Source organism: Dendrobates tinctorius, unplaced genomic scaffold (genome assembly GCF_039654945.1).
Source record: "Dendrobates tinctorius isolate UK_male_01 unplaced genomic scaffold, ASM3965494v1 ptg000069l, whole genome shotgun sequence".
NCBI classification, from domain to species: domain Eukaryota; kingdom Metazoa; phylum Chordata; class Amphibia; order Anura; family Dendrobatidae; genus Dendrobates; species Dendrobates tinctorius.
In genome coordinates this window covers 22490153-22511675 of record NW_027361737.1, presented here as the reverse complement: position 1 = coordinate 22511675, position 21523 = coordinate 22490153, and the positions used below count along the sequence as shown (strand labels likewise).

At 46.0% G+C, this 21523-nt stretch overlaps 1 protein-coding gene across 1 annotated transcript in view; it reads right to left on the bottom strand.

Moving 5' to 3' along the window:
- The window catches only part of STK25 (serine/threonine kinase 25), a 57582-nt gene extending 36482 nt beyond the window's left edge, over positions 1-21100 (bottom strand). The window contains exon 1 of the mRNA XM_073581192.1: positions 20992-21100. The gene's annotated coding sequence lies outside the window, so the exon portion shown is untranslated. The remainder of the gene's footprint in view (positions 1-20991) is intronic.
- Between the last annotated feature and the right edge of the window lie 423 nt (positions 21101-21523).

Genomic DNA, 21523 nt, shown 5'->3' with positions numbered 1-21523 from the left:
TCCTTTGCAGACATGTTTGATAAGAAGGAGGCTCAGACCCTTCCACCACATCAGCCCTATGACTGCCTAGTCGAACGACGGCCAGGAACCACCCCGCCTAGGGGCCCAATCTATCCACTCTCGCTGGCCGAGACATCTGCTATGTTTGAATACGTCCGAGAGAACCTTGCCAAGGGATTTATACGAAAATCCTCCTCGCCTGCCGGTGCCAGTTTTTTTTGTAAAAAAGAAGGATGGTTCTCTTCGGCCGTGCATCGATTACAGAGGCCTGAATGACAGTACGATAAAAAATAAGTATCCTCTGCCGCTAATCCCGGAGCTCTTCGATTGCCTGAGAGGGGCTTGGATCTTCTCTAAGTTGGATCTACGTGGAGCCTACAACCTCATTCATATCCACTCCGGAGACGAGTGGAAGACTGCTTTTAACACTCGGGATGGACACTATGAATATCTCGTCATGCCCTTTGGTCTGTGTAACGCTCCCGCAGTATTTCAAGAATTTGTCAACGACATATTCCGGGACTTGCTATACTCCTGCGTTGTGGCGTACCTAGATGACATCCTCGCCTTCTCTCTGGATTTGTCATCTCACAGGAGGAGCATATGCCTGGTCCTGCAGCACCTGCAGGAAAACCGACTTTATGCTAAGATGGAGAAATCCAACCTCCAAAGAACCAAAGGAGTTAAAAAAATGCCCAAAAGTCAGTAGTATGCTTTTATAAAATACAATGTTAAACACACAAAAGCATTTTTTGTGCAAAAAGTGTAAAGATTTTATTCATAAATACATTTCCATAAAATATCAGTAAATACAAAAAAATGAGTCATATATGGTGGAAGGCAACGCGGCCAGGCCGACCGACACAAATGGTAATCACAGCTACCGTATAGTAAAAAATCAGAGATATCGTTCAGAAAAGGGATAAGGGTTAAATAGGAATAATCCCTGCAACCTAATAAGGCACTATTTGGTAAAGTTCCCAGTCTCAACACATAATGTATAAGTGCCATGGAGTAGGGACAGATTCCTACAGAAGGCAAGTGCAAGGCTCAATAGCCAGCCACAAATCCCTGACACTAAACCCTATACCTAATCATTATACCATGGGGCAAAGGCTGGACCTCCCGACTCCCACTATGGGTAAGAAATTTTCCCCTTTTGCATTTATATCGGTGGTATAATGATTAGGTATAGGGTTTAGCGTCAGGGATTTGTGGCTGGCTATTGAGCCTTGCACTTGCCTTCTGTAGGAATCTGTCCCTACTCCATGGCACTTATACATTATGTGTTGAGACTGGGAACTTTACCCAAATAGTGCCTTATTACAGGGTTCCCCAGCTCCAGTCCTCAAGGCCCACCAACAGATCATGTTTTCAGGATTTCCTTAGTATTGCTCAGGTGATAATTGCTTCACCTGTGCAATACAAAAGAAATCCTGAAAACATGATCTGATGGTTGGCCTTGAGGACTGGAGTTGGGGAACCCTGCCTTATTAGGTTACAGGGATTATTCCTATTTAACCCTTATCCCTTTTCTGAACGATATCTCTGATTTTTTACCATACGGTAGCTGTGATTACCATTTGTGTTGGGCGGCCTGGCCGCGTTGTCTTCCACCATGTATGACTAATTTTTTTGTATTTACTGATATTTTATGGAAATGTATTTATGAATAAAATGTTTACACTTTTTGCATAAACAATGCTTTTGTGTGTTTAAGGCTGTGTGCACACGTAGCGATTTTTAAGCGTTTTTGCCGCGATTTTCGGCACGAAAACGCTGCGAAAACGCTTAAAAATCGTGTACAGAACGCCCCCCATGCATTCCTATGGCATTCCGCACATGCTGTGCTAATGCTGCGCTTTTTTCCACGGCGGAATCGCATCGCGGAAAAAATCGCAGCATGCTCATTCTTTGTGCGGAATCGCAAAGAATTGCCGCGATTCCGCACCCATAGGAATGCATGAGAACCGCTTACTTCCCGCATGTGGCTATGCCCACCATGCGGGAAGTTAAGCGTCTCATGTGCGGTTGGTACCCACGGTGTGGAGGAGAGGAGACTGTCCTCCAGGCCCTGGGTACCATCCCCCTGTAAAAAAAGAATAAAAAATAAAAAATCGGGGTATATTTACCTTCCGGCGTCCCGCGATGCATTCCCGGCCTAAGCGTTCCCAGTAATGCCTTGCGGCAAGGTCCTGTGATGACGTAGTCTCGCGTGACTCTAGCGGTCTCGCGAGATCGCTATAGCAACGCGAGACTACCTCATCACAGGTCTCGCAAGGCATTACTGGGAACGCTGAGGCCCGGGAATGCAGAGCGGGACGCCGGAAGGTAAATATACCCCAATTTTTTATTTTTTTTTTTAGCATGTTAACATCCTATCTTTTACTATTGATGCCGCATAGGCGGCCTCAATAGTAAAAACCTGGTCACACTTGTCAAACATATGTTTGACGAGTGTGACCAACCTGTCAATCACTTTCCAAGCGATGCTTCAAATCGCTTGGAAAGTGCTTGAATATCGCACGCGAATATCGCGGCAAAATCGCGATCATAATCGCGGTAAAATCGCGGTGAAAAAAACGCGCGATTTCTGGGAAGGAGTCCGGTTTTTAGTAAGCGTTTTAAAACGCTACGTGTGCACATAGCCTAACATTGTATTTTATAAAAACATACTACTGACTTTTGGGCATTTTTTTTAACTCATTTGGTTCTTTGGAGGTTGGATTTTATTATAGAGTTGCCCCCCCTTTAGATTGGTTTCCAATGTACTGATCAATTATAGGTATGATACGCTTTGTTAAATTGAAGATGGAGAAATGCCTCTTCGAGTAGCCTTCCTTACCCTTTTCAGGGTATATCGTCTCTGAGTCTGGACTGGAGATGAAAAATTGTCTACGATCCTCCTGTGGCCTCGTCCTGTAGGGGTAAAGGCTATCCAACGCTTCCTCGGATTTGCCAACTACTACCGACAGTTTATCCCGCATTTCTCGTCTGTGACCAAGCCAATCTCGTGCCTCACTCGGAAAGGAGTCAGCCCCGCAACCTGGTCTCCAGAGGCCGAAGAAGCCTTTCTAAGCCTAAAGCAAACTATTACAGCTGCGCCTGTGTTCCATTGGCCCGAGGCGAACAAACCGTTTGTCCTGAAAGTGGACGCATCTTCCACGGGGGCCGGCACAGTGCTGTCTCAGAGGTCTTCTTCTGGTCGGTTGGTGTCATGATCCAGGTTGGATATGACAGGTTTTGAATAAGTAACCTTTTTTTTCCTTTGAGCTGGTTGCTCAGGGTTGGTTTTGCCCCCAGTGGCTATTAGGGTTATTACACAGTGGTGTCTTTTGTTCTAGTTTGCCCCCGGTGGTTGCTAGCGTTATTACACGGGAATCACTAGCAGGTGTTATTGCTCTGGCTTTCCTATAAAGGAGTGTCAGGTGTGTTCACTCACTGTTGGTGATATTGGTCTTTTCCAACCATCCTTGGAGAAGGAAGGAACTTGAGAGAAGTCCTGGGCAGCTCAGTCAGAATCCTGGAGTGGCAGCTATGGTGTCAGCGAGGAGTTCTTGCAAAGCTTGGAGGAGTGGCAGCTATGGTGTCAGTGTGGAGTTCTTGCAAAGCTTGGTGGAGTGGCAGCTATGTTGTCAGCGAGGAGTTCTTGCAAAGCTTGGTGGAGTGGCAGCTATGGTGAAAGCTGCACTCAGATGCTGGACTCTGTTGCTGGAAGAGAGCTGCACTCAGATGCTGGACTCTGTTGCTGGAAAGCTGCACTCGGATGCTGGACTCTGTTGCTGGAAAGCTGCACTCACATTCGGGACTCTGTTGCTGGAAAGCTGCACTCAGGTGTTGGATCCGGTTGGAGGAAAAGATGCACTCAGGTGTCGGACTCTGTTGCTGGGAGCATTAGCAACAGAGCAAAGCTAAGTGGTGTTTCCCTGTTTGTCACTTTCCTCAATGTGTTTTTAGTGCAGTGGTGGGATTAGTTTCTGCACCATTCACTTCACTAGTAAGGGATTGGTTCAGGGCGAGCTAGGGATTTCAGGTATCCTGATCGGCGCCCGGTGCGGAACCGGCCTAGGGATCGTTAGGAGTGTAGAGACACTGACTCAGGGGAGTGCAGGATGTCTCCACGTCCCCGTTCCCTATCGCAGGGCCACCATTGTAATTGTTTTCCTGGTTTTCCCCTTTATTCTGAAATTCGCCCCGCTGGAGGCGGTGTATCCAGACATACGTGTACCACTGAAATTCGCCTGCTGGAGGCGGTGTATCCGGCTGCACGTTCTATTATTTAAATTCGCCCTGCTGGAGGCGGTGTATCCAGTGTCACACGTGTCATATAAATTCACCCTGCTGGAGGCGGTGTGTCCAGTCAAACGTGACCAAGACAGTTGGTCTCCTGCCGATTCTTTTCTTCTTTTCTAAGACCTTCTCTCCTGCGGAGTGCAACTATTCTACCGGGGATTGGGAACTGTTAGCCATCAAGATGGCCCTGGAGGAGTGGTGCTATCTGCTGGAGGGGGCCATCCATCCATTTGCCATCTTTACTGACCATAAGAACCTGGCATACATTCAGTCAGCCCAGAGGCTCAACCCCTGACAGGCCAGGTGGTCCCTGTTCTTTGCTCGCTTCAACTTTGTGTTAAATTTCCATCCTGGTCAGAAGAATGTCAAGGCAGATGCGTTATCATGGTTTCTGCAGCCTCCTGACTTGGAAGAGGAGCCCTCTCACATCATTGATCCAGTCAAAATCATCACGTTGGCTCCCGTGAGGTTAATTACTCCGCCACCAGGTAAAACTTTCGTTCCTGAGGCTGATAGGACAAAAGTGTTGTGTTGGGGACACTCCTCCAAGATCTCTGGTTATGTCGGGGTTAGAAAGACACTGGACCTCATCTCCCGGTTTTACTGGTGGCCCTCTCTCCGCCAAGAAGTGTGTCATGAACTCATTTTCTGCTCCACCAGTTGAGAGTTCCCCTTCCGTTCTCCCTCTGGTGGTGACAGGAGGTAGTGCGGTTGGTTTAAGTGGTAGTGATCTCACCTGATGAGGAAGATAACGATTGGATCTCTGGAGTATCAGACTGGATAAAAGACAGCCGACGCCCTATCCGGGTGCTGGTGATTCAGTCTGCTTCTCAGGTCCTGGACTTCAGCTCTCTTCCAGTCTTCTCAAGTTAAGTTTGTTTTTTGCTATTGTTCACACTTGCGCTTGTTGGTCAATTCAGTTTTTTGTGTAATCAGCCTGCCCCTGCTGGGGCTATGCTGAAATTCCACTCCTATTAATCAGTATTTGCCAATCTGCTTTTTGTCCCTTATTAGATTGGCCTCTTTTTTGCTCTGTCTCAGAATATTTCAGAGTGCTGATATAGGTTTAGAAGTCTAGTGACTTCAGGGTTAATTTTGCTATCAGAATGTTGGATAATATTTTTGTAGGTTTTTTTTGGAAGATTGCAGACAGTGTCTTTCCTTTTCTGTCCTTTTTAGTTAGCCAGGCCCCATCGTTTGCTCAGCCTTTTTTCCTGCCTTTGTTTGTATTTTCATCTTGTTTCACCGTCAATACATGTGGGGGGCTGTCTTTCCCTTGGGGTCTGCTCTGGGGCAGTTAGTTTTCCTCTTTTCCTGCTTTAGGCTTATGAAGTTATCTGGTTGAGACGAGGCGTCTAGGACCAACGTAGGAACGCTCCACGACTGCGGCTAGTTGTGCAGTTAAGATCAGGGATCTGCAATCTGCATAGTTACCAACTTCTCTGGTTTTCTGAGACTTAATACGCCTAAATGGTGCTCCGTATGTCTTCCGTTGTCAGGGTCTGGCCGCGTATTTTTCTCATGTAAGCATCCGTATGTAATCCGTATGGCATCCGTATACCGTTTTTTTCTCACAACCTTGCAAAATGGACATTTAACGGCTTTGAGGCCTGCACATAATTTAAATCATCAGCACCAACCCTATTTATTGCCTCAACATCAGGTGGCAGCCTCCAATCTGCCCATTTTGGTGCTCTGCTTGTGTGGGTGTCTTGCTGGTTGTTAGCAAACATGTCTGACACAATTCAGTTCACCCCAAGTGACCGTGTTCTCTTCAACTGAGTTTTGTCCAGGCGCTTTGGCCAGCCATACCCAGTGATTGTGGATCCGAGGAGGAGGAGATGCATGTGGGTCCATCCACTTTTGAGGCAATGACTCACAAGAGGTCATTTTCATCCCCTCTATTCTTCTCTGCGAGATCATCCGGAAAAATTTTACAAATACTGTCGCATGAGCCTTGCAACATTTGATCTACTCTTGGAGACAGTGTGCCCTGGGATCCTGTGATAACCTTTCAGGACACAAGGATGCGCAAAGCTATATCTGCAGAGGAGCAACTTCTACTCACATCACGGTATGTACTACACAACCAGATTCTCTATGTTCATGATGTGTTGCCCAAAGTATGTTTTTATTTTGTCCTAAGTTTAACGCCCTCATCTTATTCCAGATATATATATAAACTTACAGACCAGAATGTTATGTGTAATATGTACTGAATATCACGTAGTGATTGTGCGACAAAATATATGTGTGTTAGTAGATATGAATCACTAACAAGTTTGGTATGTATGTACCTGGTGTTTTGTTAATTTGTGCATTCTAAAATGTTCCATTTCTGTTGTTCTTCAGCTTCCTGTCCATTGGCCTGTCTTATGCCGCCCTCCACCATAAGTTTCTCATTGGAAGATCTATCATTTCTGGCATAGTCAGGTCGACTTGTAGTGAAATATGGTCAAGACTACATCAACTCGTCATGCCCCAGCCCAGGATGGAAGACTGGTTGAGGATATCAAGGGACTTTGAGGAGGCATGCCAGTTTCCTAATTGTATTGGGGTCCTTGATGGCAAACATATCCGGGTGCGTAAGCTGCCGAACTCTGGCTCACAATTCTTCAATTATAAACAATACTTTTCTGTTGTATTGATGGCTCTGGCTGACCCTCAATACAAGTTTATAATTGTTGACATTGGGGCCTATGGAAGGGCGGGAGACTCTAGAGTATTCAATACTTCCATTATGGGTTGGCGGCTAAGCACCAACCAGTTGGATCTACCACCACCACGCCAGCTACCAGGATCCACTCAAGAATCAGTCCCTTATGTCCTTGTGGCAGATGAGGCGTTTCAGTTAACGCTCAATGTCATGAGGCCATATCCCCGGCGCAACCTGGACCACCGGCGCTGAATTTGTAACTTGTGCCTATCTCGTGCTCGGCGACTGGTGGAGTGTTCCTTTGGCATTCATTGGGCCAAACGGTGGGTCCTCCAGTCTGCCATTCAGCTGAGTGAACAAAATGTAAATGAAGTAAATAAAGCATGTGGCGTTGGCCATAACTTCACCAGGATACATGATTGTTCCTCCTCTGCTGGTGTTGGGCGTGGGTCAGACAATGTACGTAGGGCGAGACCACCTATCAACCCTCAACGTAGACCACTCTCTGGGCTCAAAGTGCGTGATATTTTCACAAATTACTTTATGTCACCTGAGGGGGAAACTTCTTGGAAAGAGCATGCAGTGTCTATGTTGTAAATGTTTGTTTTTGGTCTTTGGGAAACTATATATATTACAACCCCGTATGTCTTTTCTCTGTTTATAAATCAATGTGTAAGCATATGGCAGCATGTCGTGATGTAAGTGCATCATTAATAAAGACAACAACAATTGAAAGTTAAAACTTTTTATGCATCCTTTTTTTAAAGGCCTTGTGAAGCCTTATGTTATCAAAATAGCCAGAATTGCCCTTAGAACACAAACAAATTTTTATAATGTTACAATACAGCATTTAACCACAAAAACACACACAAAGTTATAAATTGTAGTATGTAGGGGGGGAGAAGGCGGCAGCCCAGCCTGTGTTGCCTGATGGCTAGTGTGGCCACCTTGGCCCTCGGCCTGTGTGGGGGCATACTCTTGCCCATGATGGAGGTAGTGGGCCGGCTCATGGGCTTGAGGTGGATACTGGGCACTATATTGGAGACGACTCTCCTGTTGAGTCTGGTAGGGCCGTGAGTCTAAACCACCAAAATGGCCATGTCGTCCCCAACCAGATTGGGACCAGCCTCCAACATTGGCTGGGAACAAGTGGCCATATTGGTGTGCTGGGTTATACCCTGACATTTGGGAATGATGTTGCCAATGTTGGGTAGGGGGGGAAGGGTGTGGGGTGTAGGCCCACATGTAGGAGGATCCTCAGACCCTGATTGAGCAAGCACTTGGGGGTGTGGGTTAACACGCATGAGATTCCTGAGTGACAGCTGCCACCTCTCCAGAAACTCAAACAGCTCATAAGGGGTATTGGGGGGTGTGCTTGCGTCAATTAGGATCTGAATGGATCCTCGCACACGTAGCCGCACCTCACGGGGAAGGAGCTTGGGGACATGGTAGCATTCTCTCAGGGTCAAACAGTGGGTCCAAAAATAAGTTACAAGCCACAAGAGCCCAATATCAGAAGCACAGGATGTGGGGGGCCTACTTGTTAAATTTTTTTGGGATGGCAGGTAATTTGACATACATATTTTATGTGCACGTACTTATGTGCTGCTGCTCCTCACGTGGCCGATCACCAAAATCAGGGAACATTTTGCGACATATGTGCCTCCATGCAGCCTCCTTTTTTGCCCGGTCGGAATAATGTGCATCCAGTTGGTCCCATAATTCCGGGCGATCATGTACAAGAACAATTAGCAGCTCCACATTCAGATTCTGGTAGGGTGCAATGATGCTGTACTCCGTGGAGGCATACTTCCTGTATGTCTGGAGCGCTTTTTGAGCTAATTTGCATGTCTAAGCTTCCTGATGATGGATTGGCCCATTTCCTGTGACCAGGAAAAGTCTGGCGTATTTCTCGCAAGTCATACGGGTGGTCTTTGAGTAATGCGATTTTTTGCGCACCCATAGACTTGCATTGGCATACGACGGTCGTAATATGCTGACAATCGCAGCATGCTGCGATTGGCACGGACCATAGAAAATACGAGAGAAAAATACGGCTGATGGGAGCTACTACATAGAGAATCACTGATCCGTGTGCAATGCGTTGTTTTATTGCCTCTCACTCGTCCGTATTCCTCTCTAGTGTGACGCCGGCCTTAAACTGAGAAAAAGTTTTAGTAGCAGGCTCGGACTGGCCCACTGGGAAATCAGTGGATCCTCCGGTGGGCCCCTAACTCTGAAAGTCTCTTGACAACCTGTAGCACATACATTGCATGCCCGATTTAAGTATAACTTTCCCCGCCCATCAGAAGAGGGGAGAGAAGCTGAGCGTGGGATTGGAGCTGAAGCATTTGTTGCTGGTGCTCAGGCTGATGTTCTGCCATGAGGGTCGTGTAGGTGGCCTTGTCCCCACCCTGGAGAATAGCCAGGGCATCTTGCAGGAGAGCATTTGAGCATGCCTGGATGGGTGGACAAGCAGGTGGTGAGTGCCCACTGCTGGGCTGACTATCCGCTACTGGCTCCTTGGGGAGTCTTGGCTGACTTCCCCCTCGCTTGAGCGGCATCACCTTTCTCTGCTTGTAGCCTTGGCCATCTCCCTAGCACTGCCCCTGGTGACACTGGCCATCCTTGCAATCTTTGGTCACTGACACAGAGTTGCAACTTGATGTACTCACAAATATTACAGTATTTGCAATCTGACTGTCTATTGCTGAGCTGATCTTAAGACCCCAGCGGCAAAAAGCTACTGCTGGTAGTATTTAGTGTCTGGGTTGAGAATGGGTCCCACACACACACTATTATCTCGATCCCACCACGTTGCCACCACATGTGATGAATGGCAGCAGAGAGATCCCACAGATCCCACCGTTGCCCTCATATGTGACGAACGCGCAACTCGCCATCCCGCCTGAAGTCACTATTACATCGGAGAGATCACCTAGTGCGGTCTTCTCACTTGCACCAACGTGATGTTCTGCACCCCCTGGCAACACGTAAGGTCAGCTTGGAACAGTTTTACATAGACACCCCCTGTCCACTCAGGCCCAGGGAGGTATGGGGAGTGAGAGGATGTGAATACTTTTGCAACTCACAAATCTGTGATATTGGACCATATATGCAAAGCACATTTTACCTAGTTTAACCCCCTATTTCCTCAGATTGTAAGCTTGCGAGGGGGACACAGGGATGTAAATGTCCCTGCTTAGGCCTGTTTCACATTTCCGTCTTTCAAGGTCAGTCAAAATCTGCCAGGCGGTCAAAAAACGGATCCGTCACCGTCATGGGCCCAACAGATGCCTCTGGATTCGTTTTGTATACGGATCCGCTGCAGCCGGCAAGAGGGTGAAATTTAAAGCAACCGCGGCCTGGAAAAGGAGAGAGAGAGAGAGGGAGAGAGAGAGAGATTTTATTCCTTCTCCTTCTTTCACGGCCTTCCCGGACCGTCGCTCAGAAAAAATGTTTCAGAGTCCGTCTCCTCCGCCCGGGAACCGCTGGAATTCTGACGGATCTGTCAAAAAACGGATGAGACAGACGGTCGTCAGTCGAAATCCGCCGCTAATGTAAGTCTATGGGTGAAAAAAATGGATCCGCCAAAAAAGGGGCGGATCCGTTTTTTTCTAAAAGTGGCGGGTTTTGATTGACGTCAAAAAACGGAAATATGAAACAGGCCTTAATTGTAAAGTGCTGCGGAATATGTTGGCTGTATATAAATAAAAGAATTACTATTATTTTCCTCTCTAAACTATTTTAAAGTCTAATATTTTTACTCATTTGTTTTATTTTGTTCTACTTTTAGGACTTGTGCAGAAATCTGAAGTCTTTTTAGTCAAATTAATGCAGGAATATAAAGACTTCTGAAGGGTTCACAAACCGTCAAGCACCACTGTATGTGTTTACCCAAAATGAGAAAAGAGCTAATTCTGTTTGGTGAAAATATTTTGACAAAACGTAGATCACAAATACAGCTAGCTCAGCAGTGCAAGCACCACAAATAGTTTTTACAGTATTTCTGTAATTGTTGGTTATGACACTTATAGACTATATTTCGTGATGACATGCTGCCAGAACCGAAATATTGCAGGATAAGAAGGTATATCAATAATTATGTTATTCTGACACCTAGTGGCAAATATTAAAACTTTTGTCAAATCAAAAAGTCTCAATAACAAAGAAGAACATTGTAGAATTTTAAGATGTGTGTACAGCACTTTTTGGACATGTACCCGATCTACCCTGCTTGCCATTACCATTAAGGAACAATTTTCATACAGTAAATGTTAAAATATTATTATAGACCTCCTATGCTGGGTTTACACGTGTTGACTGCAACCCCACTGATCAGCTGTTGGCATCGCCATTGGTGGCCAGATGTAGACAGTGCACAGAGAAAATCCACACTTTGTAGTGGCTGCACTCTGGTACTATAGCTAATATTAATGTGAATTGGTGGTTTAGCCTAAGAAAATAAATGTAGCAAATATAACAAAGTATCAAAAGCACCAACTATTCTCAAAATGTAACAATACAACCAGAAGAGCGAATAAACTGAGATAATGGTCACCGGATACAATAAAATATTATTTTATTAGAAAGCAATATGATCTAGAGATGTATACATAGCAGAAAGAAAAATAGAAAATACAAGAAAGAGGCTGCTGTATAGAGGGCACATATACATATGCATAATTATTATCATATCTAATGGATGTCTATTATCTTATAGTTAATGTGTAATGCACAGTGATTGCTCTCAAAGTGATCAGGATCGTCGTGGGACTTTATGGATTATCTTCTCGGCAGATAAGTGAGGAATATTGTTGTTTATTATTTTAATTAATTTACAGGAGAATTTAGCTTTGGTGGATTAGGCATCTGGTGACTATGGTTTAATTTAGATTCAATAAAGGAGTCTGTGTCATTATTTCAAATACAGGACTTTATTCTGGGTGTGTGTGTTTTTTTTTACAATATCACTATGGAGTTAGCAATGGGGGCGTCTTATAGATGTCTCTCCATTACGAACCTTTGGGCTTGATATCACCTGACAATACAAAGTGACTTCAAGCCCCCCGAACTATCGCCCCACTTGCCACCACACCAGGGCAAATGGGAAGAGCAAGGCTAAGCACCAGATTTGGCACATCTTACTGTTGTGCCATTTCTTGTGTGGCTGAGAACTGATGTTTTTAGTCTGGGAGGGGGCCAATAACCATGGCCCTTTTCTAGGCTAGCCCACAGCTGTCTGCCTAGCCTTTGCTGCTTAGATTTTATAGGTGGCCCCTACATCAGTTTTTATGAGATCCCCCCAGCGTCGGACTGGCCCACCGGAGAACCGGAGGATTCTCCGGTGGGCCCTGGCACCTGCTGGCATACAGGGCCTGCAGTTGCCTAGGGCCCCCGCTGCTCCAGGGGCCCCCAGCCAGTGGTGTGTCGCTAATAGCGGCACACCACGCAGCTGCTAGGGGCCCTGTGCCAGCAGAGCAGCAGCCAGGAGCCCCTGTCCCCGCTGCTAAAGAGAAATGAATATTCACTGCTTCCCACGCCCACATGGGCGTGGAAAGCAGTGAATATCATTTCATCATCTCCACTCCCCCAGGGGCCCCGCCCCACAGCAAAGTAAGCCGCTATGCGACAGTGAGGGCCGGCACCACCCTCAATTGTAATGGGAGAGAGCGTCATCTGACGTTCTCTCTCCCATCAGTCCCCTCTGCTGACTCACAGCCGGTGCGCGATGACGTCACTACATCGCGCACCCGCTATGTGTCTGGCAGACGGGGCAGCTCCTGACACTGAAGCCGGGATCAGTGTGGGACCGAGGAGGAGAGGTGAGTATTATGTTTTGTTTTTTTATATATGTCTATATCTATCTATCTCTGTATCTATCAATCTCTATATCTATCTATCTGTCTCTCTATCTCTATATCTATCTGTCTGTCTCTTTATCTATCTATCTATCTCTCTATATCTATCTATCTATCTCTATATCTACTGTATCTATCTATCTATCTCTATATCTATCCCTCTATCTATCTCTCTATATATCTATCTATCTCTATATCTATCTCTATATCTATAATCTATCTATCTGCCTATCTCTATATCTATCTATCTATTCTATCTCTATATATCTATCTCTATATCTATATCTCTATCTATCTATCTATTTCTATATCTATCTCTCTATCTATCTATATTTCTTTCTATACCTATCTATCTCTATCTATGTATCTATGTATATATTTTTTGTAAAAATTAACAGTTGCTGTTTGGTTCCAGCCTATATATGTTCATTCTGTTAACAATCCTACATAGGCTCGTGACAGTGTGTGTGTGTCAACTACGTACTGGTTTAATAATGAGGCTGTCTGGCTGACATCTCTTCATTACTAAACCTAGGGCTTGGAGTCAGGGACAGCTGCTGACAAACCCTAATCCAATTACACTGATGCCACTGCATCAGAATGAAAAAGGTGTTGAACCAAGAAATTACATCACAAAATAAGTTTTTAAAATATCTTTATTTAGCTCAAATAAGCCTTCATTGCTGTACAAAACTGCACGCAAAAAATAATTTAAAACCACCGCAAAAAATGCAACAAAACGTGCGTTTTAGCTGCCAAGAGATTCAGAAACCTTGCAGAAATTTCTGCAAGCAAATATTCAACATGCACACATACCCATAATATCTACTGGATTACTACTACATATTCCTTCTGTGCAAAAACCGCCACAGCACCCGTCTGAAAACAGTTAGATTTTTCCTGGACCTTTCCCTTTTCTTGTAGTTCACAGTATTCTCTTATCTCTTTATTTTCTTTTTTAGAATATATAGGTTTTTAAATACTATGAAATTCTAGGTTTCAGTAGACATTGGCCTGGTGTCCCATATCCCAGGCAACTGTACAGTGGGTACGGAAAGTATTCGAGACCCCTTTAAATTTTTCACTCTTTTTTCATTGCAGCCATTTGGTAAATTCAAAAAAGTTAATTTCTGTCTCATTAATGTACACTCTGCACCCCATCTTGACTGAAAAAAAACAAAACAGAAATGTAGAAATTTTTGCAAATTTATTAAAAAAGAAAAACTGAAATATCACATGGTCATAAGTATTCAGACCCTTTGCTCAGTATGGAGTAGAAGCACCTTTTGAGCTTGTACAGCCAAGAATCTTCTTGGGAATGATGCAACAAGTTTTTCACACCTGGATCTGGGGATCCTCTGCCATTCTTCCTTGCAGATCCTCTCCAGTTAAGTCAGGATGGATGGTGAATGTTGGTGGACAGCAATTTTCAGGTCTCTCCAGAGATGCTCAATTGGGTTTAGGTCAGGGCTCTGACTGGGTCAGTCAAGAATGGTCACAGAGTTGACCACAGCCTTTGTTATTTTAGCTGTGTGCTTAGGGTCATTGTCTTGTTGGAAAAATGAACTTTTTTGAATTTACCAAATGGCTGAAATGAAACAAAGAGTGAAAAAAGGGTCTGAATACTGTCCGTACCCTCTGTATCTCCCTCCTTGGATGCTAATGCAGTTCAAGGCTACGGTGGAGCAGGATACATTCAGCTCTGTGCTCCACCCTTTTTTTTCTGTGGCTCTAGTCTATATGGTCCCTTCAATGGCTCTGCATGGTCGCATCATTACTGTGTTGGGTTTGCCACCAAGGAGACTTCATAAATGTTGGGGGGCACTAAGGAGGAATTAATACAATAAAGAGAGAGGGCACTAATGGGGAAAATTGATGTGTGATCGTAGTAAGGGGAAATCATTACTTCATTATTATGTGGGATCACTAAGGGGACGTAATTACTGTGAGCAGGCACTATTATTTTGTGGGGGGCACAAAGTAGGTTTTGTGCAGGACGAAGCGGGCACTATTAGTGCTTGGGGCTTCAAATAGGCAATGTTATTGTGTGATGTCCAAAAGGGGGTAACAGCATTGTGTGGGGACATGAGGGGCATTATTAGGGAAGTGCACTAAAAGGGCATAGTCAAAATGTTTTCTAAAGAGTAGACCATAATAGTAGATGTGATTGTGGCTGTGTTGTGTATAGGATTTATTTTGCTATTGTATCTCCAGGATTATGGAATACCATTAGGGTCATACTCTAAATACTCTCTTGACATCAGCTTAGCAGTGACGGCTTGTTATCTAAATATTTAACAGAACGTCTGCTGTGGCTATACTTCATCCTCATGGTCTCCAGTTTCTTCCACTAAAGTCTCCTGGCAGATTTTTTCCATTTAACACTTTATTGGCGTTTAATCCTCACTTGATATACTGGTGTTATATAAAAGTATGTTTCTAATTTAGGAAAGTTTATTTTAAAGTTCATACTTCAGCTTAAAAGAATGCAAACCTTTCCGTTACATGTGGCTCTGAATGTGATACTTAACAGAGAGAATAGATGAATGCGGATTACGTTTGATACAATGCTATTTAAGTTTACAAGCAAAACAAAATATTGATAGACTTATTTTAACCAAAATACTGCATTTCACCATTTTGCTAATTACTCATTATTATTATTTAAAGAGAATCTGTCAGCAGAATTTTATAGCCCAAACTATCGGCATGTATGTAAAGATTCTTTAATGCTGAGTAAATCCTTATCTTTCTGCACTTACAACTCATTGAGATACAATTTCAGCTATAGATTTCTCTGAAACAGCCCAACGGATTAGTAAAAGAAACATGAGGATTTACTCATCATTAAAGCAGCTTTGCATATATGCCATTTTAGGAAATAAAATCATCATGACAGGTTATTTTTAGGCCCAAACTGTATATAGAAGCCAATCCATATGTTATCTAACATGATGTAATTGTAAAGGATTTAGTTTGCTAGTCATAGTCCAGTGATGTCATCAATGTGGATGACACATTATTTTGCAGTGCAGAAGTATGTTTATGTATCTTTCTATGATATAGCTATTTAAAAAATATATATATGTGGCGCCCCTGAGGGTTCATTCGCCACAGAAGTACTGCACCTCCTCCTGAGGTGTGGTACCCCACCATTCAGGTAAGGTGGAGACTCCTGACCACACTCCAACACCTGCATCCCACACAACATAGTAGTGTAGCAAAGCACCCTTTGGTGGCTCCCTGCTTGGAACACGAAGCATGCTGGGAGGCGGGTGGAGTTAGTTGGCACCAAAAGAGCGGGCAGAGTTTAGGATTTAGTCAGTCAGCAGTCTGACAGAGGGAGAGGAAGAGTGAAGATCCCCTGAGTGGGATGGATGAAGGAGACGCTGCAGCCGACCTCAGTGACCTGGGTCCGCTGGCACAAGAAAGAGACATTGATGGAAAGCCTGACTCTCTCCATAAGAAGGAAGGATTAGTACGGAACATAAGGAGAAGAGGACTAAGGATTAGGGTTACAGCAGAACCCTTCGCAAGTTCACAGCGCAAGGCCGGGGTCCGGTCCCCGAGGTTGTATGGATACTAATGGTCTGCAGCAGACACCGGAGGAATAGAAGTTGTCACCACTTTATTCCCACACAAGACTTGGGGGCACAATAGCAACGAGAGCGAGCCGGGACTTAGTAGCAAGGAGTCCCCGAAGCAGGCTACAGCTGTCTGCAGTACAAGTAGAGTTCATAGGAACATCTGACAGGAGGAACTCCAGTCTGACTCAGTTCTGAGTACTTCACTATAGGCGCAAAAGGGAGACGTTCAGAAAAGGCACTTATGTTGGCGGAGTGTTGGAACGGAGTACTTCATCTTGCCTGGAGGTTGGCTGAGCCCCTGACCTGGAGGACACGGCACGGATGCGGGCACCTGTATGCACAACAGACTGTGAGTAAAGCTTTGGAACTACATGCCCTGGTGTCCTCCGCTTATTCTTGCACCAACCCACTCAGCACTGCTACATCTCTGTGCACTCAGCACTGCTACACCGCTCTCCTCTCCTGACAATCTCTCCATCTATACTGCCCTGGGACTACAGCCCTGCCTGTGGAGGGCTACACCATCATTGCTGCATCACACCATCTGTCCCAGAGGTTCTGTCTGCAGCGTCGGCTTAACATCTTCATTGCCGAACACCACAGGTGGCGTCACGAATCATTCACTAATAAACTTTAATCATCATCCGCACACTCAACATTTTCCCCCTTTTACAATGGACGCCCAGGGCAACGGACCGGATCACAGCTACTGTGACAACTCCCATTGAAATCCACCGGGACCGGCTCCGAGTACCCTGCCGACCTGACGAGACCCTTGGGGCGACCCATTTCTGGCGTCACGAACAGGATGACGAAGCCCGGTGCCACCGGGTTCTGTGTGCGGAAGATTTATTGGACTTAAACATTGCTGAGAATGTGCAGAATAACCAAATTAATAGACTGTAAAATGAATTCTCAAAATGGCTGCCGGCGCGGTGAAGAAGGGTGTGACAACATGGGTGGTCTTAAGAAAAGAGCGCGAACTGTCCTGGGCCTTCCCTGCCTAAACTTCTATGCAACAGCAACATGGCCCACCCCCAGAGGGGTTCGGATACTGGCCTGGTATGGAGGAGTAGGAAGAAGACGCCGCCCCAAGAAGGAGGAGCGAGAGCCGGTGGCGGTAAAAGAGCCCGGGAAGAAGGTGGAAGGAAGCCAGAATGCTATATTGGGAGAAGGAAGGAGGCCCGAAGAGCGCGAGGAGGTTGAGCTGAACTTCCCCGGCGCAATGGCTGAAGGCTCCGACCCTGCTTCCATGATGGACCGCCGGGAGCTGGAGGACGAGATTGCCAGGTGACACAATGCCTGTGGCTTAGACAGAAGGCTCTCTGGACTCTGAACTGGCAGCGCGAGGGCAGGAGGGGCCTAAACCGTCGGTACCTCCATCACCGGTACCCTCACCATCGGTACCCGCCGCCGCTGCTATATCACCGGTACCTACGCCCGCGGTACCTGCACCACCGGTACCCACTGAAGATGCCCTGGTCCTTTCTCCGGCAGCACCTGCGGAACCTGAGGCTGCTGCGATGTCATCGGCAGCGCCTGTCTCCATCTCCCTGCTGCAACCGCCACTGAGCGCCGCCTGCCTGGAGGAGTTACCGGAGGGCCCGGTAGCTGAGCAGGAGGAAGCTGGACTCTGGCCTGGACCAAGCGTGGCTGCGCAGGTCCCACTGGAGGCCCCTGCAGACCCGGAGCCGCCATCTGCCCCGCCATCGTCTCCGATCTTGGGACGGGCATCTCGGGTGAACATCGTGCATCGCCGGGAGGCTCCAGGTATGACCGCCACCCCTGCCAACGGGTTACCCCCTGAGTTTTCACGCACTGCGGCCGGCATGCTCGAACTCCGCATGGGACAGATGGAAGAGCTGTGTTCTCAATTCAAAAGCACTAAGCTGACTGCAATGGGGAAATGGAAGAAGTCCCTGCTGAAAAGAATAAGGCTGGAGCAAGCGCGCCCCATTCGACATCTTCTGATCTCAGCGGAGGAGTCTGAGCAGCTGATTGGTGTTACTATGCATCATGGGTTCCGCCTTCCAGAGATTCATGATTCCCGCATCTCACCCTACAAGCGGCCACAGGCAAAAATGGCACCAGCTGTCCGACCAAAAATCAAGGCAGCGGCAGTGCTAACTGTGGTACCACCTGAAACTGGGGAACAACATCTATTGGTACCTGTCACAACCCCTGAGGAATCATTGGCAGCAGAGCTACCACCAGCAGCAGCTGAAGTGCTACCCTCACAGACAACAGTTACTCCCGTTGCCATTCCATCTGCACCAGCAGCCACCAACTTAACGCCTTGGGAGCAGGAATACCTACAATTTGTGGACAATCAACAAGAAAAGGATGCCCTTCAGTTCTCCCCTGGAAGCAGCCAAAGAAGCCAGCTTCTACCACCCCAGGAGGGGACCCACAATAAAGAAACATTCCACTAACTAGTTGTTACTCAGGAGGGTATTTGCACCGTTGTGCCTTCTTTGTTATCATGCTTTCTTTGGTTTTACAAGTTTTTGCCTAGTTGCGTTGGCAGCATATTTTTACTGAACTGCAGAGATCATGGACAATGAATGATCCACAAACTGTGTTGTAAATAGTTGCACCTCTCAAGGTGCCCTCTCTTGGTTTTACATAGATCTTTTATGAATAAGAACTACCTCATCATGGAGCATAGCTCCAACCCAAGGACACTGCAAGAAATCCCGTCTGGGAGCGGTGTCCAGCACATGCAAGAATTATTGATGATAAAAATGTTGACAGATTTTATAGAAAGCTTCTGATAGTAGTATTTAGGTATTTGATTAGGAATGGATATTTTACAGAATTTGATAATGTTGAATAAAGATTTGAATGCAGGTGACGAACCAGGCATCAGCGGTTGTCACCCATGTCTAGCAGAGACAGTAAAAGAAAATGTGAAAGATAAAGAGAAGAAAAACGTGTTGATGATAGTACTTGAACTGGTAGTGAGTTTACTTCCATAGTACTTTAAAATTAGGTAATTATAGATAGTCTGTTAAGCTGTTTTGCAACGTTCAAGAGTGAGTGCCTCCCACATTGGGAAATTTAGATAAGAATTGTTTATCAGCATTCAAAAATTTTGTATGTTCCTTTATTTGTCTAACTTTGTTTCACTTGCAGCCCGCGGACGTGCTGTGTTTAACGGGGAGTATGTGGCGCTCCTGAGGGTTCAGTCGCCACAGAAGTACTGCACCTCCTCCTGAGGTGTGGTACCCCACCATTCAGGTAAGGTGGAGACTCCTGACCACACTCCAACACCTGCATCCCACACAACATAGTAGTGTAGCAAAGCACCCTTTGGTGGCTCCCTGCTTGGAACACTAAGGGTGCTGGAAGGCGGGTGGAGTTAGTTGGCACCAAAAGAGCGGGAAGAGTTTAGTATTTAGTCAGTCAGTCAGCAGTCTGACAGAGGGAGAGAAAGAGTGAAGACCCCCTGAGTGGGATGGATGAAGGAGGTGCTGGAGCGGACCTCAGTGACCTGGGTCCGCTGGCACAAGAAAGAGACATTAATGGAAAGCCTGACTCTCTCCATAAGAAGGAAGGATTAGTACGGAACGTAAGGAGAGGAGGACTAAGGATTAGGGTTAGAGCAGAACCCTTCCCAAGTTCACAGCGCATGGCCAGGGTCCGGTCCCCGAGGTTGCATGGATACTAATGGTCCTGCAGCAGACACCGGAGGAATAGAAGTTGTCGCCACTTTAGTCCCACACAAGACTTGGGGGCACAACAGCAACGAGAGTGAGCCGGGACTTAGTAGCAAGGAGTACTCGAAGCAGGCTACAGCTGTCTGCCGTACAAGTAGAGTTCATAGGAACATCTGACAGGAGGAACTCCAGTGTAACTCAGTACTGAGAGTACTTCACTATAGGCGCAAAAGGGAGACGTTCAGAAAAGGCACTTATGTTGGCGGAGTGTTGGAACGGAGTACTTCATCTTGCCTGGAGGTTGGCTGAGCCCCTGACCTGGAGGACACGGCACGGATGCGGGCACCTGTATGCACAACAGACTGTGAGTAAAACTTTGCAACTACATGCCCTGGTGTCCTCCGTTTATTCTTGCGCCAACCCTCTCAGCACTGCTACATCTCTATGCTTGACACCACACCGCTCTCTTCTCCTGACAGTCTCTCCATCTACACTGCACTGGGACTACAGCCCTGCCTGTGGAGGGCTACACCATCATTACTGCACCACACCACCTATCCCAGAGGATCTGTCTGCAGCGTCGGCTTAACATTTTCATTGCCGAACACCACAGGTGGCGTCACGAATCATTCACTAATAAACTTTAATCATCATCCGCACACTCAACATTTTCCCCCTTTTACAATGGACGTCCAGGGCCATGGACCTGGTCACAGCTACCATGACAACTCCTATTAAAATCCACCGGGCCCGGCTCCGAGTACCTCGCCGACCTGGCGAGACCCTGGGAGCAACCCATATACACATACAAACACATTTAAACTTATATGTTATAGGCCCAAAGCTTTTACAGAGGTTTCATTGCCCAAAATTATAAATAATAAGTCTAATTTTACATTGAAGTAAGTGAGAAACATTATCACTTTCTTGCATACCTTGTAATATCTGGAATGGAGTAGAGTCTTAATATTAATGCTTGGAGCTGGATGTAGTTCGCCAATGTCCTATGGCACTCACGACCAAATGTTGCCATCTGCTGAGCAAACCGAGTAGGCCAGAACTAAAAGAAGGAGGAAGCATTTCTGGAGGGAAAACCTTGAAAGGAATGCCAGATCAGGTGATAGTTGTGATGCAGTTATCAAATATAAGAAAATAGGGGGGGAAGCCAGCACTGCTTAAGGTTAGAACGCATAAATTGGAGTGCATATGCACATAATGTCTAGCTGTATTCAAAAATGAGATATTTAGCAAAAAAAATTGATCAATTCAATTGAGCCACCCCGCCGCGCCAAGGCAATCTCATATGGGGGGTCCTACTCTATATATTTTTAATAAATGCTGTGCCATTACGGCCTCCTAAATACATTTAGAGCATGACCACATCAAGTGCAATCTGTACCTGAACATTGCTGGATCGCTCCCATGAAGCCAGATGAAGCAAGTGCAGATGAAGACCAACCAGGTCTG